The sequence below is a fragment of the Oryzias latipes genome, chromosome 22 (assembly GCF_002234675.1).
Source record: "Oryzias latipes chromosome 22, ASM223467v1".
NCBI classification, from domain to species: domain Eukaryota; kingdom Metazoa; phylum Chordata; class Actinopteri; order Beloniformes; family Adrianichthyidae; genus Oryzias; species Oryzias latipes.
The window spans coordinates 27,373,859-27,398,605 of NC_019880.2; the positions used below are offsets into that span (position 1 = coordinate 27,373,859).

The 24,747-nt window shown below is 39.8% G+C and overlaps 1 long non-coding RNA gene across 1 annotated transcript; it reads left to right on the forward strand.

Moving 5' to 3' along the window:
• The first annotated feature begins 19,915 nt into the window (after window positions 1-19,915).
• On the forward strand, window positions 19,916-21,866 carry LOC110017557. Its single transcript, XR_002292979.2, has 4 exons — window positions 19,916-20,387; window positions 21,153-21,259; window positions 21,430-21,499; window positions 21,618-21,866. It is a non-coding gene; the product is annotated as an uncharacterized LOC110017557 (long non-coding RNA).
• The last annotated feature ends 2,881 nt before the right edge of the window (window positions 21,867-24,747 follow it).

Here is a 24,747-nt window from a genome sequence, read left to right on the forward strand (position 1 = left end):
GGGGATGCAGTACGAATCACAATACAAATGTTGTAGAATGATAAAAATCCCAATATATCTCAACACAGTACCAGAGACAATATTTGAAATAAATGTTTGAACTCTAATACACATTTCAGAAAAATTGACAAAAGACATGTATTAATTATCAGAGCATTAAACACTGCAACTGTATCTCACGGACAGTTTGCTTTTATGTAAGCAAATTCATGGTGCTTTTCTTTTGTGAAATTATTTTTAACACAAAATGTTGTGTGGTTTTCACAACAAAATGTTTCTCAACATATAAAAAAATAAAGTTCAAATGAATTTTAAGCAATAAACCTATATTGGAATGGTTAAGAAAATGAAGTGCTATTTATTTCCAACACCACTTAAAAGTGCTTTATGAATTAGCAAATGGCTGCTTGATTGAACGACCAATGAAAAAGCAAACGATCTTCAACAATCCATCTATTTTAGTTAAAATGAATTAAGAATGGTACTGTTAGGATTTTTTCTGTTGCTGAACCTGTACTTTTAAAACGCCCGAACAGTGCTGGAACAGGTGCTTCCAAAATGAAAAAACGCAAAAGAATTGTCCATGAACAATTAGGAGTGATGAAGCAGCATGACGGGGTGAAGGAGAGAACTGGAATGTGCCCAAGATGCTTTATTTCCTTCTTTCTGACAGTCTGCACTGCTGTGCTGCATCTCAGTTGTACCCGTCACTCTTTTCCATCAGGTCGCTGAATTAGAATTTCTGGCTGTGAAGTCCTCCAGTCAAGCTTTTGCCTTCAGCATTTTGAATGATGCTCTGTGGATTTTCACAGGCTCACCCGTTCCTAAATGAACCCGCCCACAATCGCTGGAAAGGTCAAATGATTGGCTGCAAGTGATCGGAATGCAAGTGATTGAAATGTTTGAAATGAAGCGCAGAAATCTGCATTTCTATGGTACCGGTAATTCCGTGCCAACTTGGCACAGAGGCTTCAATACCCATCTCGTGTTAAACCTGAGATGTACATGTGTCATTGAGCTCTGTAACAACAACAACCGGCAGACTAATAAGAGAACATCTATCCCACTAAATGGTGGATCTTGTTCTTTTAGTGTAGAGCCGCTGAAAGAGGCTCGTTATGGTGCGCTGCCAACTAGCAGTCAGGGGTTGAAGTAAATACAAAAGTAAGATGCTGAATTACATGTTTGCTGATGAATTGGTTGATGATGAATTAATTAAACATAGTTTTGGCAGCATTTTAAATTTACACAGGCATTCCCAAATTAAATTTAAAATGTTGAGTAAGATATTTCACACAGTTGATATTTGTCTACCCCCCTGATATGAAATAAATATAAGCTATAAAAAGTTAGGTCATCTCAAGGCTTTTGTGGAGATAAAAAGGAAGATAAGACAATTTGGCATCTGCAAAAATAATTTTTAAACTTTCTTTAGGGTATAACCAAATGTTACCACTTAGTCTGATAGACACTGACAGTCTTTTCATCAGCTGTGGTAAATTTCCGTTATTGCATTTCTTTCCTTTTCGTGCATTGCCAGGCATATGTTGACTTATACATGACTGCGCCTGCAGCACAAAATCAGTATTTCTGACATGATTGCCTGTTATGAGTCTGACTTGTAGACCACCAATCAGTGGTGCTGACTTTCACGCAGCATAAAGAGGTCTTGCCAGTTTCAGCACTTACACTCCGGCTCTACCTTCACGAGAGAGGCTGTGAAGATCCTGAGGAGAAATTCAACTCAGAAACTCACTGTAAATATTTTTAAGAAATCACCTGCAAATATTCTTCTCAAGACACAAACAAAAAAATCAAAGCATTTTGATTTCATGACACCATGATTCAACTTTGTCCTCATGTCAGGCTTGGAAACGCGGGTTCAAGAGGCCACTTCTACTGAAAAGTCTATGTGCACGCACATAAATTTGCATTTTGGGCTTTTGAGTTCAAAACTCTCACGTCTATGCATCGTTACACATGTTTTTCAGTCCGTTTTTGGGCTCTAAGTACAAAACACACATCGATTGAACTGGAATTGTGACACCAAGTTTTTCATTCATCGGAATAGAGCTGTGACTGAAAAGGCCTGGAACACAATTAGCAGCAACTGTGAGTTCATGCGCTAGTATGGGGTAGCGACCGTCTAGTGGGAAGACCATGTGCTAAAAACACGTTTTACAATGCACTGAAGAGGCGTTCATGCCTGGTGTGTACGTATCATTAGTCTTAGAAGGAATGTGGATACATGCACTCTCATATTTACTGTCATTACAATGAGCTCAAAGGGGAACAGAAAATAATGTCCTGTTGCAGGAAAGAACACAGAAACACTGCAAAAATGAAAGACAAGCATGGCCAGCTCCATGGAAAATAATAGAATTGTCCTTTTTTCACATTGACCCATAAAGGCCACAGTGAAAAAGAAATAGATGTTGAATATTTGCATATAGATTATAGCCTGAACTGTGTTACAGCTGTACTGCATAATGTGATCGTCTATCAGACATCTGATTCAACTGAACGACTCTCTGATCTGGTGCCAAGGCTTTTAATTTGTTCAACTTTCTGAATGTGCCAAATCGAAAACTCTCAATCAAACAGCTCCCTATGTCTCCATCTCTTGTCCAATTTCACTGCCGAGCTGTAATTGTGGTATTAGGGTCATGCTGTCAATAGAAAAGCATCTCTCTGTTGTGTAAAAATTTCCTGGAGAAGATTATCAGGGTAAAAGAAAAGATGATCACTGGGGAGCGGGGACTTTATTGATTTACCCATAAAAAAAAAGAGTGCTTATGGAGATAAATGAAAAAAAATTACTTTACAAACTCCAATATCACCTCAAACGGGTATGGTATAACCCTTTTAGTGTTTTTACTCCTAGCTAAACTGTGTCACATAAAATATCCCAGCAGTAGCTTTTGAATAAATCACAGAATACTAATATGTATCTATCATCTTTCAAACATTTATGTCACTAGAGAGCAAGAGAATGGATAACACTAGGAAGCACCTACATTCATCATGGAGTCTCCAGGCCATGGCTGGAGGTGTCACAACAAAGCTCCACCAAATGTTTGCAAATACCACCAAAAATGATAACAATGCAGCAAAAGAAAAAGACAAAAAGAGACGTTAGGTTAAAGCTTAGTTACAACTGTCCTTAAGGGTGAATACGAGCTGCCTGTGTCCGCATGTGAAAACAGGACAACCACATACCGGCAAGTGGACCGCATGAAATATCAAGGTTGTAGAGCACTTTTTGAACCCGTAGAGCCAAAATGTTTATGCACATGCATTTCTACAGGCATGCTGCATGCGATAGGCTGTAGTGAACTCTTAACATGTACAGGTAAGGCTAAAGTAATTGAGACACAGGGTTGTCGTGTACATTTTTCCTTTTTCCAGTCATCCCAAACCCTATGCACTGCGCAAGGGGCCCATTAGTAAATGGCGTATACTTATATAGCGCCTTTCTTCCTACAAGGACAAAACGCTTTACAGTCACACACACATTCACTCACACATTCACACACTGATGGCGGCTCCGCTGCCAAACACAGGCGCCTGCCTACCACCAGAGGCAAGGTGGGGTTCAGTGTCTTGCCCAAGGACACTTCGACTCATGGGCGTGCAAGGCGGGAATCGAACCTGCAATCTTATGATCATGGGTCGACCGCCCTACCGCTGCACCACGGCCGCCCCATTAGTGCTGTTCACTTGGTGTGTGCACACCCCCAGCCTGACTTAGAAATTAGGAAACTAGATAATCAGAGTGTAATTTGTGTGGACATCCTATGGCACTAAGTAATAATAATAATGGATTGGATTTATCTGCGCTTTTCCAGACGCTCAAAGCGCTTAGAGTGTGTCCATTATTCATTCACTCCTCATTCATTCTTGGTGATGGTAAACTACTGTTGTAGCCACAGTTGCCCTGGGGTAGACTGACAGAGGCGTGGCTGCCAGTTTATGCCTACAACCACTCTGACCATCACCGGGATCATTCATACACATTCACACATCAGTGGAGACACACTGGAGGCAAGGAGGGTGAAGTGTCTTGCCCAAGGACACAACGACATTTTTGGCTGGTGGGAGCGGGGATCGAACCGCCGACCCATCGATCATTGGAGGACCTGCTCAACCACCTGAGCCACTGCCGCCCGTATTACCTGCACACCCCATGCACATGCATTTGGGAGTGGTCAGTAAGTGGCCAGGATGCGCACACCAAACAACTTATGGGCAATGTACGACAGCATCACCTGTGTGTCATTCGTGCGTACAACTTACATTATCCTTACGAAGACTTTACCATACATCAAGCATGCATTTTACCAAATGCAAAAGCAATCTTTTTATGATGTCCCTTAACCCTTGCTTTTCTTTGTCTTGTATAACCCTTGTGCCATCCTATGGGGTAAAGATGACCATTGACGTGTTCTCTCTACCATGACAAAGGTGGATAAAAGTGGAAAGATTTCATGTAATCCATGGACACCAGTGAAGATCACAAATCATTGAAGAAAAAAGGTTCAGAGCACTGTCTAGTGGGTCTAGATGACCCAACTCCCAATGTTAAAGTGCCTAGGATAGCACAAGGGTTACGGGGCCACACAAGCCAAAAAAGCACTGTAAAGTAACAAACACACCAGGCACGTGACCGCGTTCAAGAACGTGCTAAAAGTGGGTTCTTGAATGTGTATTTAGCACATGGTGTTCACAATGGAGAAGCAAGGAGGGACTTCTTGAAATTCAGCAACTGTTTACTAGCGCATGTTTGCCACTGATGTCATATAATTACTGCACAAACTGCAGTTATCAATTGATTAATTTCAATAATCAATTTTCAAATGGTTGGCAGTTCTGTGAATGCAAATGGACGCCATCTAAACATCACTAAAAAATCTGAGTTCCTGACTGGTCAAAGTTTAACTTTTTTTAATTTGCAATGCGCGTTCAATGGCGATGCGTTCTATGTCCCGATCATGGTCGTAAAACCTTGGGTGAAAGCGCGGGTTTTGAAGGCGGAAGCCCGAAAGGTACATAGAGTTTTTATTGGAAGTGTCTGGTTGAACATGTGTTGCCAAGGGCGGAGTGAATGTAGATTTGTAGACTTATACAAATGTGACTAAGGCTTTAACAGGGCAGATCCAGGACTTTCAGGTTTTTCCATGGAAGAAAATGTGCTGCAGTTACAGAAGCATTACCACTAACTTTTTCTAGTTTACTCCCAACATAGGTTGAATTTTTCCACCATGTCTCTCTGCATGTTTGTCTTTTCCCCAGAGTCTGAGCTCCCATTCTGTGCTGAGCTTTATTAGAGATTATCCCTCTGATGTTGCGACTCTTTTATCAGCTACAATGAGCTTTAATAATGAAAAGGATGCCTGCACAGAGCAGCTCAATGAGCAAAAGGGCAGAACAGCTTACATGAAAAAAAAATCCATAGGTCCTTTTAGTTTTGTGCAGCCATTGTGTTAGGATCTGCACAGAGGATGAGAGTTAATAAATCTTTTGCAAAAAAGAAAATAAGCAAAGCTTGCATATTTTGTCAGCACATAAAGATTGTGCTATTTCTTTTTGTCACAATGTTATGAATTTATTCATCTTTTATCAACTTTTATCAAAAGATATGTATATGAGCTGCTGAATCCAGATTCTTCAGCTCTATCAGGATAAGATCATCCAAGAAAGATTTGTCCCTCTAATCATTTGTTGCAGTTCAACCAACTCCAGATGCAAAGGAGGTCGGAATAGTGCATTGGCTCACAAAGTGCCCCTTTTTTTTAAAACATTAATCAAGCAGTGTCTCATTATCTTATGACTAAACTTCCTCCACAGATGACAACATCACTTAGCCTGAGAAGAAACCGTGTCCAATTGCATTAACAGTTCATCATTCAGGAGCAACGTTCAGGAACAGTGCATGAATATGCATAGCCACACTTTTGTTTGTGGCTAAACAATAAGGATACATTTTACAGACCTACTAAAACACTATTGCATGGGTCTAAGCCATTGTGACATGATTAAAGCAGCTATGGTATATTTATTGATATATTCTGAAGTGACATCATGTCCCATAGGCAACTTGTTTGGGTAATCAGGTTGCATTCTATGTGGTAAACAACCTCCAGCTTTCTAACAGCTAGTATTTTTCTCAAATCCAAGAGACAAATAAAACAGTCAGCTCTCCAAGCTACATCAGTAAAGCTTTTCAGGCATCAGTCACCTGATATCTAATGTCATTAGCACCCATTCAAAGCTTTTATTTCCATCTTCAGTGAACTCCTTCCTTTGACAAAGCTTATTCACGACTTAATGTGAATGGTACCCTTTGTTAATGGCACAGAGGCATCAAAATACCTACTTGACTACACAATAAATTAGCCCATCTTCTCTTTTTCCAAGCAGAATTTATAGCTCTGGACTTGCAGCGTCACAGCCCCTCTATTTTGGTGTGCTTGTGTGAGATGTTCTAACCATCTTTCATCAAAAATGGGTTTGACATTTCTGTTTTTTTAATTTCTCCAGAAAAGTCTATGATGTAATGGACAGACCATGGTCTTTCTGCTAAGACTAAAATGTGATTTGTGTACTTCGTTACCCCTGAAACCGCTCTCCAGTTTGGATATTTTACCCTTCTTAAAAAGATACATTAGGGTTCTGATGTAATCTGTGCGTTTCAGAGGTGTTTAGCTCTGAATCTCAGGTACCGGTAGTACAAAAAAAAAATAGCAGTGACCCTGTGAGTTATTTTGGTTCAAATCTACACATTTTATCCTGACTGTAATCCAATAAGGCTTCTCAGACGTTTTTTTTTATAGGACCTTTTAACGATAACATTTTAAGAAAAACAGGACATGTTTTAAGTGTTTACAATGTTTACTAAAGTTATGATCAGTGTTAAATAGATGTGAAATTTTCTGTTCACTACTGTATTTTTTACACTCTAAAAAACCCTAATTTTTTCAAAAAACGCATTAAAAATCAGGAGCGCCTTATATATGGGTTAATTTTGGTTGTGAAACAATGTTGAGAGGTATGTGGCGCTCTCAAAATGTCAGGCAGTTTTTATTAGTTCTAAACAAGGTCGGGTTTTGAACACGCTAATGTGTGGCGTGTCAGACTGTTTTTTCCTTAAGTGTTACCAGGGCAACGCACACATATTTGAGACTCTTGCATTTGATTGATTTCTTACGCTCTCACGCCACACCTCTATACTCACTGGAAATACACTTTAACCTTTGTGCTATCCTACGCACTTTAACATTGGGAGTTGGGTCATCTAGACTAGAGGTAAGATCAGGCCTAAAAAATCTAGCCCGACCAGACACCGGCCCGGGGGCATTAAAGACGAACTCAACCCGAACCCGACCAATTAACTTGATTTGCAGGCCCGAGCCAGAAGCAAACCCGAAATTTCAATTTATCCCATAGTATTTTTGTCAGAAAAAAACGCCAGATTTCTTAAAGGTAAAATAATCGACATATTTTTATGATCATGATAAATGCATTTGCATAACGAAATAACGCTGGAACACAGAATAAGAGGCCAGACAAAGAGAGTCAAAGAGAGATCTTCATGCGCACTCGCTTCATTACGCGGAGAAATACTGCAGCCATGGCGGTGCGTGTTTGCCTTTTCAGTTCCCCTGTCTTAAGTTTATCCTTGACTTCTTGCTGCTCCTTATCAGGGATACCTAAACAAAATAGATGCAGACTTGCGGAGGGAAGATTAAATTCACGACACGTGCGCAAAGCGTGCCCTGGCTCTGCGTCTGCGCTTCCTGTTTAGTAGTAGTTATATAGAAATTACCTTACAGCGCCTTCTCTGTTTTAACCAAATTATTTATGTACCACACATATCAATTTAGTATACATTTTTATAAACATATTGTAACGACCCAGAGTTGGGACAGAGCTGCGGGTGGCCGGCGCCCCCCTCTTTCTGCCAGTTGCTGGACCACAGTGTATGTCAATCAGCGGTGGGCTGGTGACTGGTGGGAGGGGGCGGGGTCTACCTGTGTGTGTGTGTGTGTGTGTGTGTGTGTGCGTTCGGTGAACGTTCTCCCTCTGAGTCTTCCTGGCTGTGCCTTTCGGTTCGTGCGTTAACCGTTCTGACATACAGGATTAATAAAGAGCTGTTTGACAACCGCCCGCCTCACTAGACAGTGCTCTGAACCTTTTTTCTTCAATGATTTGTGATCTTCACTGGTGTCCATGGATTACATGAAATCTTTCCACCTTTATCCACCTTTGTCATGGTAGGAAGAACACGTCAATGGAAGGGTGGGGTCATCTAAGATAGGACAAGGGTTAAGTTACTTTTTTCGAATGAATCAGTCGAGGCTGAAGAAACATGCGTAACATCTATAACTGCCTGCACAGACTGTGGTGATGATTAGTCCATTACATTATGTGGGATTCTTTGTGTACACGGATGTGGAGGCATGGTTTCTGTGTGAGCAATCTAGTGTACAATTGTGTCGCTCTCGCATCCTTATTAAGTCAAACATCAACAAGAGTTCATCTACTTTGATTTCACATTGTCCAGGTGTGTATTTTGAGTTGTTGCAATAAGTTTTAAATTTTATTTACTCACTTTAATAGCCCATTTGAAAAAAACACTTTTATTTCATTTTGAGAATCTTGTCAACATAATGTAGAAACACGGATAATGTTTTTCATTATTGAAACGGTTCTGGCTGCTGGAGCGAGCAGAACGCAAAACGCTGGTCATTAAAGCTTTATTCACATGCACCCGCACGGGGGGTGAAACGGGTGCTGTGGGTTTTTGGCACTGACTCCCGCACACAATTGCTTTTACGTGATACTTAAGTGCCCACGGACTAAGTGCACACAAACTATCCTCTGATTGTATTCAAACAGCGACATTACGCGACAAAGAGCACACACCTGTCCCTTAAACAGCACAGCAGCAGGATGGGAGAGAAGGGGAGTTTCGGTCTGATTCTGTTCTTTTTCTTATCTTATCTTTCTTCCAGAACCTTTGGAAGTTAAAAAAAACTTAACCAAAAATAGGAGTCAGTAATTAATTAGACATAATAATCAGTAATTAGTCATTCATTGTTTATTACTCCCTGATTTGATTGAAAGTCTAACTTTGACACATTTTCTAATAATATTATATCGATCCGACATTTTTGCAGTCAGTTAGAGGGAAACATGTAATTATAGACTGCTGTTAAACTTTATCAGCAACAATATTTTTCTCAAATATTAAGAACAATTAGAAAAGATTTTAAAAAAAGGAAGAACGAAAAAATCACAAGTAATCCGCGCAGCGAACACAAAATAAATGGTAAATACTTATATTGTGTTTTACTACCATCTTAGAAGGCCCAAAGCGCTTTACAGCCACAGTGCCATTCAATCACGCACACACATTCACACACTGACGGCGGCTCCGCTGCCGAACACTGGTTGGTCTGTATCAGTCTTTGTCTACATTTTTATTTCACAACTCTCTCCAATCAGTAGTAAGCATATTAGATGGCCACACCCCTTCCAATGAAGGCAGGCTAAGGAGAATCTGTCAATCAAACGCTTTGAACGTTCAACGCGAGGCCACCTATTTTTATTCAGGCGTCTTATTGGTCACTAAATAACTTGAATAACTTGCTCTACAACAATCATTTTAGGAAAAAAAATCACAATTAGCAAGAACAAGTTAAAAAGATGTACCTAAAATGTACCTAAAAAGACTAGTTATTCTGTCAATTATAATGACTGAGATGTAGTTATTTCTTTCTTTTTAGGTCTGTGGGATTTCGACTTCTTGGAACCAGCAGGTATGTCCAGTTTGGAACGTGAGGGGGGAGGAGTCACTCAGTCCAGTATTTACATACAGACAATGCTTGCGAGTCAACTTGCTGTTTATTGGACTATTCCATTGAGACGCGGGTGGGAAAAACACCTTCACATGATCAGTCTTCCATTTCAGTGATTTGGGGTGGGGTTTTTTTGTGACAGAATTAAATAATAATTAGCAAAAAAAGTGTTTAAGACACTTGCCCCAGGCAATCATCTACCTTTTACTACTGGTAAGTCCTCTCCTGTTGGGAGTAAGGCTTAAATCAATGTGCTGCGTTCAATCATAAAGCCTTGAGAGCTTCACGGATGTCTGTACAGCCGTTTGCGGGATGCGCAGGAGGTGATTACATCATTAGTTTGCAAATTTCGAAGAAACACAGTGACTCGTGCAAAGACAACTGAAACTGATATATGCCACAAGAACAGGCAGACGGCTGGATCCATTTGAGCAGGGTTATTAGCTCAGCTAAAGTCCACAAAACTAAATCAGGGTCAGGCAGGCACGGGTCAATGACAGACATGGGACCATCAAAGGAGAGACAGGGGCAGTCAAAATCCAGGCGAGAGTCAGGCAATTAGAGTCAGAACAGGGTCAGAAGATCAGCTCAGAATACAATAATACGATACAGTAATGAATTCAGTGCACTGCCCTGAGCCCTGAGCTCAGCTCGGGTTGATTGAATGAATGAGAGTCAGGTGTGTGGCATCCAGGAAGTGAGCGCTGAGGCTGCTGGGAGATGAAGCGCCTTCAGTACTCTGGAGACTGCTCCCGCCGGTGACCGGGGGGGAGATAGAGCTTTGACAATATCCAAGACTCGTGAACTGTTAGACTGCAGGGAGATGGAAAATTTTCAGCCTAAAATTTGGACCAAAAAAACACATGGAAAAGAATATGTCCAGTCTACCAACACTTAAATGTAAAATCTTTTTTTTAACAATCATTGTTTTTACATTTTGTTTTTTGTCTTTTGAAACCCATAAAAAAACCAAACATACTGTGGATATACTGTAGTTCTGTTATGGTGCTCTAAGTTTTGCATCTCTATAAATGGTGTAATTTTGTACTAAGCATTGACTATAAGAGAACTGGACAGAGTGACGCTTCGCTGGTGTACCTAACAGGAAATACTTGCTGATAGCAACCATTCGATTGGTCAGAATAACCATTCTTGCTCTGATATCTTTTATGTAACATGTTCTTGATAATCCTGATTATTTTCATGATTTTATTTCTGTAGTGCGAGCTATTGAGCCATAAACTGACTTTTACATTTGGCTCTGGACCGTAACAAATAAGAGGCAAGATGAACTGGTACTTTTAATTTATATAAACCACCAAAATAAAAGAAAGCATGAGGGTGTGTTGTTGCATGAGTGTGAGTGTTTGTTGGTAAAATGAAGCAAAACCAACATAAGCCAAACAGATGAGTGCATGGAGGGGAGCAGAGAAGACGGGGCTGCAGTGTCGGGTCTGGCTTTGGCCAGAAGACCAGTACAAGAGTCTCTCTGAAGCATCTCTACAACAGATGTTTCATTCCTGTCCCCGATTGTCAAACACCTGAACCTGTGCAGGAGGAGGAGCAAAGGGACAGGCAGTAAGAAGAGACTCATATGGCTGGGCGTCGTATTGGGGTTGAAGTGGAAAACAAGAGTCAGACACTGAAGGATGCTCATTAGTAATTAAATAAATTATTTTCTCAATCATACTTTTAGAACCGTATTGGTTAAAGCACATTCATTCTATCTTTTTTTTCTTATACTGAAAAATATTTGTTGTAAAAATCAGACAATGTTGACTGTTCCCTTTAAACACAAACATTTCTTAATTTACCAAAATAAAAGCACTATGAATTTGCTTGAGTTAAAGTAATGAGCAATAATTAACGTTGTGATCATGAAATAAAATGAATGTCACCATTATTACAATGAAAAGCATTTTAATATTTAGGTCAAGATTTTTTCTAATTCACGTATCGTATACTCCAGACTATTGCCAATGTACACCCCTAGTTACAGGTATTGTGAATATTTGCTAACATGGCTAATGTTTCCACTGTGGTTAACGTGTAGCGTGTTATAAACAAGTTCTAGAGTACCTGGAAACACAGTTCATAAAATCTCCCTGACTGACAAACTTATCTCAGACTCTTTTGTCTCACATAATATTCCTTATAGTTCAGCATGCAATCAGATCATTCATTGATGATGAGTCTTGTAAATTAGGTCGCCCCCACTGTGCAAAAAACACTGTAATTTGATTCTATTTCTAAAAAATGAATTAATGTACACAGTGAACCAAACCAAACAAGTCTATTCTATGTCCTGTTAGTCCAAAAAAGTGGACCAACAGACCTTTGTGGTATTAATTTGGCTTTAGAATGCATAAACCAGGAATATCTGGTCCAGATCAGAGTATCTTTCCAGACGTTGTCTGCTTTGTTTGGCAGGTGTGAAAGCTAATCTCTGCTTGTCTTCTCTGGCAGCTCCAGGACCAAGTCCAGCTCTGCATTTCTGTCTGACTCTGGGATGTGATTCGGAGATGGAAGGATTTTCTCTCAAGGCAGAGACAAATGTGCAAAAGGTCAAGTAGACAGGCCTTTGTCTTCTGTCCACATTTATGAGGAAGATCCTCTTCTGAGAAACAGCAGACGATTCCTCACACAGTGTTGGTGGTTTCATTAGTTACTGCATAGATCTTAATTTAAATGCACTTCAGAAGTGCAACTCAGCTCTAATCTCTTTAATTTTCAATTTTCAATATGAAACCCCAGTTAACAGATTAATAATGAAAAAAAAGAAGTCTTATCTGAACTAAAAAATCAACATATTTTGTAGGATTTCCTGTAAGCTTTTCTTTTTTGTTCCTCAAAAAGGCTGACAGATTTATCAATGATCCCTAGAAGTGTTTTAGTCGTAAAGAACTGTAAGTACTTTTCTTTCCCAAAGGATATTTTTTCCATCCAGCACTGGATCTAGTATATTTCAGTAGCATACATGTGTCTGTGAATGCTGGTTTGCTCTGCTTCTTAAATCCTCCTTTATAAATAAGTATCTTTGAGGTAAAAAAGGGTTTGTATCTGCTTTTAAGTCTGTGTTTGATGACAATATGTTTAGGGGAATATGTGTTCTTTGGTTTAATTGATTTGGATTGACCAAAAATGAAAGCAACTTTACGATGATGTATAATAAAACTTAACCAGAAGCTGCAAAACATTTCTTGGTTCCAGTTTTTCTGATTATAAATTCTGCCAATTTGTTTGTGTGCATAGAAACAAAGGCTTGAACCAGTTCAGTGAGCTAATTAAAAAGAGATCAACCTACTTCCGTCTAAGGAAAAGAGTTGGATGTTTTGTCCTAGCTGAAAGAAAACACAGCATACTGAAAATTGATTTATTTGGAATAGACAAAGGAGAATTGAAAAAAAAAGTGTTATTGAAACATATTTAAAATATGTTGATTTTTTTCTCTTCCATAGTGTGTAAAGGCAACATCTTACAACAAAATAAAGAAATACAAGAAGTGAATGCGAGATATATTATTAGTGGGCCCTAAATTAAAAAAAAAACTAAAAGGTGGACTAGCTGTAAAATGTGATTAAGTGATAATCAGTGGATTAATTGAGACAGAGTAAATTGATCTTGCATCTATTGTTTATGGCTGTATGGGGAAGCTCATGAGTGTTTGATGCATTTTTCTTTGCCAAAGGGTATCTTTCTTTTCTTGTTGGTATTTATTAGTTTTTAAATGCTGGCTGTGGAGCAAACGAAGCCTTATGCTTAAGGGTAGACTGAGGTCGCATTTACACTGCAGGTCTTGATGCCCAAATCCGATTTTCTGAATATTTCCAATTTTTTTGATGACCCGCTTACATAATCTTTTGAAAGCGACCCGTATCCGATATTTGCATTTACACTGTACGATGCTGAAACTATCAAACGTAGACGTTCTGAGTGTTAAAGTGGGTGTTTCCACACAAAAAACCAGTCCAGCTTCGTTGCAATATCCCAACTGGGTCTGCATTTATTAACACCGTCGGCCTGTATCTCTTATTCTCCGGTCTCACTTCCTGAACTTCAACATAAATAGACAAACCATCATTGCCCCCTAGTGGCAGGTCCATTAACTTAAACAAACAATATACCATATTGTTACATCTTTTCTCTTTTTGGAAGCTACTGCTCAATGTTATTCTTTGTACGGTCAAAATAAAAAGAATCATCACATATGTCTAGAACAGCTAAATCAGTTTACCATAACACAATCCAAACTCTTCAAACAAATGTTTGAACATTTTTTTTTTTTTTTTTTTTTTTTACAGGAGTGTCTGTTCAGGAAACAAAGTCTTTGTAGCCCCTTGGCTTGTGAATGACCCTACCAGTTCTGGTTGTTATTGGTCTCTCAGGGGTCGGTTGAGTTTGTACTGACTCTGCTTGGGCACTTTCCGGGTCAACCGTCTCAATGTCAAGGGGTACTGTTGGCGGTATGTTGTGAGAACGCCTGAGGTGCCTACGGTTTCTCCTCAGCACAGCACCTGACTCCATTGCAACCTCATAGGACCTATCCTCGACAGATTTTCTCACCAAGCCTCTCCTCCATTTGTTGTGGGGCTGAAAAGGCTGAACTCTCACAGCATCACCTACTTTCAAAGGACTGAGGTCTCTGGCTGATCGGTTGTAGTAAGCACACTGACGATGTTGGTTGTTAAGCAGTGCTTCCTTGGCTTGAGGTACTTTGGGCTTGAGTAGACTGGGTTTGACTGGAAGCAATGTCCGTGTGCGGTGACTCAGTAGCCTTTGTGCTGGGCTGCTGTCCAGTCCCTGGGATGGTGTATTGCGATGGTCTAAGAGTGCAAGATAAGGATCTAGTCCAGAAACTTTGGCTTTGTGTAATAGTCTCTTGGCCGTCTTAACAGCTGACTCGGCTTTGCCATTACTCTGTGGGAAACCTGGGGATGAGGTTTTGTGTTCAAATTCCCACCGTAGGCTGAATCTCTGAAACTCTTGAGAAGAGTACTGTGGTCCATTGTCTGAGACTACAGTGTTGGGGATGCCGTATCTGGCAAAATGAGCTTTTAATGTTTTGGTCACTGTGCTCGATTTGGTGTCTGGCAGAAAGTCTATCTCCCAAAAGTTGGAGTAATAGTCAACTATTACATGATAGTCTTTGTTGTCAAACTGAAATAAGTCAACACCCACTTTGGCCCACGGCCTGTTTGGTATTTCATGTGGGTGGAGTGTTTCCTTTTGTTGTTTGTCATCTACTGACCTGCAGATATCACAACGAGCAATATGTTTCTTGATTTGGTCACTCATGCCAATCCAGAACACGCATTCCCTGGCTCTTCTTAGGCATCCTTCTGCACCAAAATGAGATGAGTGCAGGCGCCTGGTGATGTCCTCCTGGAGGGAAGAAGGGATAACCGCACGTTCTCCTTTAAACACAATGCCATCTTGGTGACTGAGTTCCTCTTGAAAAGAAAAGTATGGTTTTATTTCAGTTGGTATTGGTCTTTTATCTGAAGGCCATCCTTCCTGCATCATTTTGATAATCATTTGTAGAGTTTTGTCACCTTTTGTTGCTGTTCTGATCTGGCTAAGACTGTCATGGGAAATAGGCAAATGTTGCAACATATTAACAGTCTCTATTTCAGCTTCTCCAGAGTCCTGGTGTGCACCTTCTGGGAGGTATGCTCTGCTCAATGTGTCTGCCAGTAACATGTCTTTGCCTGGGACGTACACCACATTCAGGTCATATTTCTGAATACGTAGCATCATTCTTTGGAGTCTCTTTGGTGCACTTAACAGCGGTTTTCTAACTATGGTCTCTAAGGGCTTATGGTCAGATTGGACGGTGACTTTGCGACCATAAGTGTACTGATGGAACTTCTCGACACTGAAAACCATAGCTAAAAACTCCTTCTCGATCTGAGCATAACCGCGTTCTGTTTGCGTGAGTGCTCTACTTGCATATGCGATGGGCTTTCCCTTCTGTAGGAGTGCTGCACCCAAACCTGCGTCTGATGCGTCACATTGCACCACCAGATCATCTTCTGGGCTGTAGTACTTCAGGGTAGGAGCATCTGCAATCGTCTGTTTAAGTTTCACAAAAGCATTCTCATGATGATCTGTCCATTCCCATTCCGTGTCTTTATGGGTCAACTGTCTTAACACTGTACACTGGTTGGAAAGATGTGGGCAAAACTTAGCTAAATAATTAGCCATGCCTAGCAGTCTTTGTACTGCCTTCACATCTGTGGGCCTCGGCATTTGTTCAATTGCACGCACCTTGTCGGGGTCAATCTTAAGTCCATTCGCTGTGAGACGATGTCCGATGTATGTGCACTCACGTTGTCTCAGTTTAAACTTTTCTGGGTTCAGTTTGATGTTTTTCTGTTGACAGTGTTCCAGGAATTTTCTCAACTTTGCATCATGGTCTTGGATGGCTGCTTCCTGACTTTCACCTTGGCCTGTTATAAGCACATCGTCAGCAATAATGTAAAGGCCTGGCAGCCCATCCAGTGCTTGGGTCAGTTTTCTCTGGAAAACCTCAGGTGCTGGACTAATCCCCATGGGCATTCTAAGCCATCTGTAGCGCCCAAATGGAGTGGAGAAGCTAGTCAGGTAACTCGACTCCTCTGCGAGTTTCACATGCCAAAATCCATTCTTAACGTCGCAAACTGTGAACACTTTTGCCTTAGACATGTCTGGAAGAACATCCTCAATAGTAGCCAATGGAAAGTGACTTCTTTTGAGTGCCTTATTCAAGGGCTTTGGATCAATGCAAACTCTGAGTTTACCGTTCTGCTTTGCACAACCACCATGCTGCTGATCCAATCTGTGCTACAGTCAACTGGGGTGATAATACCTCTCTGCTCCAACTTCTGAAGCTCCTCCTTTAGTGGCTTCATCATGGCGACAGGCACTCGTCGCTTTGGGAGTTGTATTGGCTTCAGGCACTGGTCCACTTCCATTTTGTATTCTCCTTCCAGACAACCGTCTCCTGTGAACACATCTGCAAAATCTGTCTTAATTTGTTCGAATGTCCATTTTCCGTTTGCGTCTTCTCCTTTTGTCACAATGCTATCCATAGTCATAATGTTTTCATAGTGTACTTTTATCAGCTTCATAGCTTCACTAGCTCTTTTACCAATCAGTGGCACAGGGCTGTCTTTGCCTACCACCTGGAACTCTAACTGGTACAGTTTTTGGTTTCTGGGGTTCCTTAACTTCACTTTACATTTACCCAGTGGCTTCACTTTGCTACGGTTATACATCACTAACACAGAATTTGTTTCATCAAGTGTTACATCTTTGTTTAGCAAGTCAACAGGTAACACATTACATGTGGCTCCACAGTCTATTTGAAATCTTACCATCTTTTTGCCTAAGAGCATGTTTGCAAACAGTTTAGCGTCTTTCATTTTGTCAGAGCTAACAGGTTTTCCATTTTCTCCTTGTGCCTCATCTTTAACACACAAAATATCCTCAAACTCACTTTCACATTCTGTTATATGATGCACTGTTTTCTTCTTTCGTGTGTCAATGCGGGCTTTACACTTTACAGCAAAGTGGTTTTCCTTACCACACTTTTTGCATTTTTTCCCAAATGCTGGAGATTTTAGTTTGCTCCTTTGATGCGTTCTGCCGCAAAACTTGCATTCCACTGTGCTTTCTTTGTCTCTTTTTGTCTGATGCTGGTGAGGAGACCTGTGTACAGTGTGAACGTCCTCCTCCGTTGTACTTGAAATTGCTTTGCAGTTCTCCCGGGATAATTCAGCCGCTCTGCAGAGTTGAATACAGGTGTCCAACGTCATGGCTCTCTCTCTCAGAAGCCTTTCTCTCATGCCGTCATTGTTAATGCCACATACTATCCTGTCTCGGATGAGTGAGGCTCTTAAAGTGCCAAAATTGCACGTTTTAGTGAGCAGTTTCAGTTCAGTCACATAACTATCAATGGACTCACTGATGCCCTGATTTCTTGTGAAAAATTTGTACCGCTCCACTGTTTCATTCACTGTGGGATTGCAGTAATTGTTAAACTTTTCAATCATGTCATTCACCTTCCAGTCAGACTGTGGCGTGTCCCCCATTAGTGTATCCAGCAGCTCTCTGCCATTTTCTCCCACCAAATAACGGAATAGAGTCACTTTCTTACCCTCCTCATCTGGGGCAACTGTCAATCCAACATAAAGTTGAAACTCATCTCTCCATGTCTTCCATGTTTTCGACAGGTTGTTGGAGTCCAGACACAGTACTTGTGGAGTTTTCAGTCCTTCCATTTTAGCTAGCTCGTCCGTGTGTGATGCTAAGCTCTGCTAATGTTAGCGCTTCACCGTCTTCAACGGAACCTCTGCAGCAAACGACGAGAGAAAAAAATGCTCTTAAAAAAATCCGGGTATAGTTCTCTTCCGCTGCCACCATGTTAAAGTGGGTGTTTCCACACAAAAAAACAGTCCAGCTTCGTTGCAATATCCCAACTGGGTCTGCATTTATTAACACCGTCGGCCTGTATCTCTTATTCTCCGGTCTCACTTCCTGAACTTCAACATAAATAGAACAACCATCATTGCCCCCTAGTGGCAGGTCCATTAACTTAAACAAACAATATACCATATTGTTACACTGAGGACTACGTAGCAGTATTTCCGCCTTTCGCGGACCTGAGCACTGACCGCACGGATTTAGAAAATTATGTGCGAGCAGGTCCTTAATAATAATCATAACAGTAATAAAAGCACATTTAGAAGATGTGTGTTGGTCCAAACGGCAAACGTTTAGCATGGCGAAACCCCCCCCTTTTTTTGTCTTTTTTTTGTGTGACTGCGGTTGTCATGGTGGCAACGCAGAGACGTAAGGAGGCGATGCCTTGGGCGCTCCTGAGGGGAAGCGCGGGAGAGGAAAAAGAAGGGCTGCTCGGCCGGCTTCTGTGCTCTCTCTGAGTTTTGAATGAGGAAGTGTTTGCAGACGTTGTGCTGCACTAACAGTTTGATCCAAGCTAAGAAATAAACAGCTTCTAGACTGTTCCAGAGCAACGGTGTCCAGCTTGATTAGTTACCGTTTGCGTCCCGACCGGGACCGGACCGGAAATAACAGCGGTTTCCGACTACGGTCTGAAGCCTGAGGCTGAAAGGTAACACGCTGACAGCAAACTCAGCGCACAAAAAGCACCTTAATAAGTCATGTGATCTCAGTAGCTGGTGTCCTGAGTTGACGTCACTGACGTACGACTCGCATTTACTGGGGAATGTCCGATTTGTCTGCTTACATGGCACACGCTAATGCACGTATCCGATTCATATCCGATTTATTTCCACATATGAATGAGGCCTGAATCCGATCTGAGAAAATCGGAATCCATGCGCTTTTTTCCTGCTTACACGTTCACCGGTCATATCCGATAAGTGCCAAATGAGAGGAAAAAAATCGGAATTGGGTCACTTGAATGAACCATGCAGTGGAAATGAAGCCTTAGTGAGAATGCAGAAAAGCTTTTGGCCTATAGCCCTTGTTGCATGGAACACAAAACAAGGAAGCAAAACAGAAGATCTTGGTGAGCAACTGCTCTTAGAAGAAATACCTTTTTCTGTCTAATGCTACATTCACACCAAACACGATTTGCATGTCAAATCAGGGTCCCCTGCCTGTTTTGATGTGCGTCAAATTTGCTGTTCAACACTTCTCTAAAATGTGTTCATAAACTTGATGCTCCCACTGTGTGTGGGAGAAGCAACAGGCAAAAAATCTCTAGCCTCATCATGGAAGCATTGACTGTAAATCTCATGTACAATACATGAAAGAGAAGGATGATGTTAAGAAATCAGATATATTTATTTCGAAGAGTTCTCCAAAAGCATCTGTGATCACATATCCATGTCTGGGTTCATGAGATCGTTCAGAGACTCTTCCAGTATGGTGAGCTTCACCTTCTACTGCAGGAGCGGTGTCTAAATGATGGCTGCTTTCAGCCGTACGTCTGTCTCTCTGTCACTAGCTCTCCTGCAGTTTTCCAAGGAGGGGAAAAAATAAGAATAAACTTAGAGGAACTCTTTATTACTGTACCGATTCAAATAATAAAAATATACAGTTTAGGAGTAGACTGATCAGATTTTTCTCCACGTTGGTTTTGGACTCCACCTGCTGATCACATAATCAAAAAAAAGCCAAAGCTGAGCCTTGATTGGTTGGCGAAACACAAAGACCGAATCTGAATTGCTTCCCTACACAGAAAATTTCCAGAGTTGAAAAATCTGGAGTTAGGCAAAAAAGTGTGAAAGAGTTGGATTTCAGGAGTTTATTTTTTAAATGTGACTATACTAAGTGTTATATTTACTCTTTAGAGTCGTCACATTTTTTAGTTTATTCATGGGTGTACAGGAATCTCCCGTTAACAAACTGTGGAGTTGATGGCTGGGTGTGGTTGGGTGGGGCTGGAGTGAACTGCAGAGCTATGTGTCGGGGCATGTCCAGGTGTAGCAGAACTCCTCGCAGCACAAATTATAGCGCCAGAACTTCGAGGCATTATGAGCAGTGGAACTTTGTTGCAAGGTAAGTGAAACAAAAACTTTGAAAATAGTTTAATAAATGTATTGTTGTGTAAATGTTTTGTGCATGTGCATTTTGAGGAGACCGTTTTGCTTTCCTCTTCATTTATAGCATTTAGCACTTGTTAGCATATTAGCTAAGGTGCTATAGTCCGGTTTTTGATGTAGAAATACCTTCTTAGTAGGAGAAAAGCCACCGTGATTGTGCGTTTAATCACTCCATTTTGTATTACATCGAAATGTGCGGGTTTTTTGTCCGGTCAAAGCTAGGTATTTAGCTATGTGTTAATGTGGGTTCTCTTAATCTGATGGCACAGCTGCTTCGTTTATGCTAACACAATTCCTGTTTGAATGTGCCTTATGTACGTTTTGCGTAGATTTAGAGGTGGTGGTGCTGCATTTTAGTTAACAGCAAAATATGTTGGCGGTTGGAACAGCTATGCAAAATCATTTTAGTAATTACAAGTATAGTCATAAATGGCATAAATTTATGAACCCCAGAGAACCCAACAATTGAGGGCTTTAAAGTTAATTAAACATTTTTCATTTATTTTTTTGCTTTGATTGTTCATTTTGAATGCTTCAAGAAATATGTTCACCCTTGGTCATTCATGGTGAAAGCTGCTACAATCAAAATTTCTTTTATTCCAGGCTATCATGTTGGTAAAAGTAAACTTTTGGGGAAAGAAGGACATTAAACTTCAAGAGGCACGCACATAAACTGTAAAAAAAATGTTGGCTTTTTAATTTTTTTTTTGTTCCAAAATAGTTCAGCAGAAATTTCTCGTACCAGAGACTACAGCACTAAAGGTCACAGATGACCAGGGTGTCGAGGTTGAAGATGTTTTTCCAGAAGTTGCTACATAAAGAAACTTGGTAGGTCTATCAAAAACGTATATTTTATTGCAATACATTTGCTGAGGTTTATTTATTTAACAGGCAAAAAAGTTCTAATTAAATGCCACCTAGATGAAAAGAACCAGTCAATGTAATATTTTATCTTTTTTTGAAGCAATGGTAAATTGTATTTTTTCATTTAATTTCAGAGCCTTCATCTGAAGAATCATCTCAGACCTTTGGCTGTTCAGACAGAGAATGTGACTCTTACACCATGCGGTAAAAAAACCTTTTTGTAGAATTCACCTTCTTTGAAGTGAAAAATTATTTAAGATTTGATTTGGGGATTCTATTAGCCACATTTCCAAGTGTTTTGTTTTTTGTTTTAAATCTTCAGATTTGACTGAGCCACAAGAAGAATATGACAGACCAAGCTCCCCAAGTCTCAAGGATACGTTGTCATTCTGTGTGCAATTTTACCGTCCTGAATGTGATAAAATGCACTGTTTACTGTTGTTTTTTTTGTATGTGATGCACTGGCTATTTCTTTATGCAAAATTTGTATTGCAGTTTTGCCAATGTTTTTTTTTTTGTAAATTTGGTACATGGTATCACAACAATGTTTTATGTATGGTGTGTCTGAAAACAAACAAACAGGAGAAGTTCAGAGCATTTGTGTTTTTGTACATTATAAACAAATATAAAGAGTTAAATGTCATTTTTTAAATTTATATTTGAACTCTGATAAGAGTTACTTAAAACTAACTAAAATCTAGAGTTTTATTTTACTCAGGGTAGGATTAAACCTTAATAGAGTTAAAATAAAACTCTGGAAATTGAGTTAAAATATTAACTCTAGCAAAAGAGTTACTTTAACTATTATTTTGAGTTTTTTTTGATGGTCACATATTTTACACTCAGATTGAGTTAATTTGAACTCTCATGGAGTTTATTCCAAAGACTAAAATTTGCTGTGTACCCCTCTGGCTCCTCCCTATTGCTCCAATTTCCGAAGGTGTAGTAGAGTCTGCAAGTGTTTTTTAGGAGTCGTAGTAGGGCTGGCTTTCACTCTGATGGTATGGGTGATCCTCGTTGCACTGTGGTGCGGAAGAGAAATGCATTTCTTCATATGGGTGTATGCTGAAGCACAGATATTTACATTTAAATGTAAGCAATGATTTTTTGTTTTAGCATGACTTTCTAAAGCTGCGAAAACGATGTTATCTTTTTTCTGCGCACTGGCAGCTTGGTGTCAATGCAGATGACCGACGGCTATTGATGACATCATGGAGCTGTTGTAATGTCCAGATTTAAAGACTATTTTGTCCATATTTCTCTACTTGAAGGGATACATCTTGGGGTAGGGAGAAGCTTTAGGGGTATGGAAGCAATTCAAATTCAGCCAAATGCTTGGCCAAAATTCCCATTTTTGACCTCTGGATGTGCACACAACACGCCCCATGAAATATGCTGCTGCCAGACACTCAAAACGCACTGCAGGACCTCTGATCGTGTCTGCATATTGACTCAACATTGAAACTGGATGCTCCTGACATGCAATATGCATTCATTGTGAAAGGAAGACATTCTGTTAAAGTTAGTTAGTTGATGAGTGTTCTATTGTCAAAAACAAATGGAATCACTTTTTCACTTTTAATGCGTTGATATAGATTTCTTCGTTTTTTCCGGAATCTGTTTTTTTTAGGAGCTTTTCCTTACCGCAAAGGTCTAAGGGCAGGGATGCCAGTTTAGTTTAGTCAGTTTGTTAGTTCAATTTAGTATTATCCTATTGACCTCTATGTATTTGTGATCCTTTTGATGTTATGTTTGACTTTTTCAATTACCGACAAGAAGCCCATTGAGACGACTGTTTTTGTGAATTTGGGCTATACAAATAAAATGGAATTGAATTGAATTAAAAATTCAATTGAATAGATGGAAGATCGGATGATGAGGAATTGAGCATAAGCTTTCTCAGATGAATTCTGTTTGCCATCAAAAAATGGCGGTCTCTGTTCATGGAAACATTAAGATTAAGATTTTGTCAGCAAAAACACGTTGAACACTGCTGATGTGTTTGGTGAGAAAATCATATTTTGTGTTTTTTAAAGTAAGCAGGACAGGTTAATTTTATTCCGATGTATTTGTTCAATTGTTTCATTATGACCCAAACCTGGGGCAAAATGAGCTGTAATCATTTTTTTGTTAGAGATCATATTTTCATAACTGTCTATAAAAGAAATATGAGAATTTCTACTCAAAGTACACAACTTGAAATGCAAGAATACTAGTGTGGCACTGTTGTCTTTTTCATTGCTCAGAGAACAGCATTATGGCTCATCTTACTCTACTTGTAATATAATATGATGTAAGATGTCTTTAACATTTATGTTTAAGACCCATGGGTAATTAGCATAATTTATTAAAGAACATTAAACACTATAAAAGGTCAGCATCTGTTTCACATAACACATAAATGTCTACCTTCTACAGGCAAATGTTCACAAACTGTTGCACATAATCTATAAAATTTAGCTGAAAAAATATTCATGTGCTTAAATAATATGAATTATTTTTTTAATCTTTCTTTTACAAAATAAGAATCTTGTATAAGTTTCCTCCAAGCATTAATTTAGTCATCTAGTTTATACATATAAAATTAAAAGCATTTAATAAAGACACTCAAGATTCATCAAGTGCAAGAAGATGTGACTGCAGACATTAATGTCCAGAACCAGAAGTCCTTGACAAAAAAAACTGACGTTCCCCCCACATCACTTAGAAAGAAACTTTGGCTATGTCCAAATTCCCTCCCTTCTCCCTAACTACTAAAAAACTATATAGTGCAGGACTATGTAGTGCCCTGGATTTAAAAAAGCGATTCGGACACCATGCCCAGTACTTTTTTATTGAAACGACCAATTTGACATCAACAATTTCTCAATATAAAAATACCTAATAAATATGAGCATTTTGCAAAGACAATTTCTTGTCTCTTTTTTGCTTTAGTAGACACATTTGGGTAGTGTCCTTTTCAAAACACTGAAGTGCCAACTGGTTGAAAACTGATCATGAAGCTGTTTACTAATTGCGGTTGTGTCCGATCAGAATTATATGACACAAAGTCAGAAAAGAGCTGTGAAAGAAAAAGCCTGGAGAAAGATTCACAAAATTTGTGCCACTTCAACTGTAAGTACATGTGCTAAGTGTAATTTCTGCTTCCGGCCAATTATGTCAGGTGCCGTCTTGTCTGCAGCCAGATCTCTCTCAGTTCATGTCGTGAGAGATTTCTGGTCTGTATCATTTTTCAGACCTCAATCTTAGTAAGAATGTGCTTTAGAAAGACTCCTGCTGCAGTCCAGCTCTGCTGCCATCAGTGAAAGATGCATTTGAAAAGTTAGTAGTAATCAAACATATACATGACTTTGGTTAAGTGGATATTCTGCACAATTTGTACGTGCTTCCAATCAGCTCAGTCTTTTGTATTGCCTCTTGTATGTTTAGTATTTACTCGTCGTGCTGCGAGC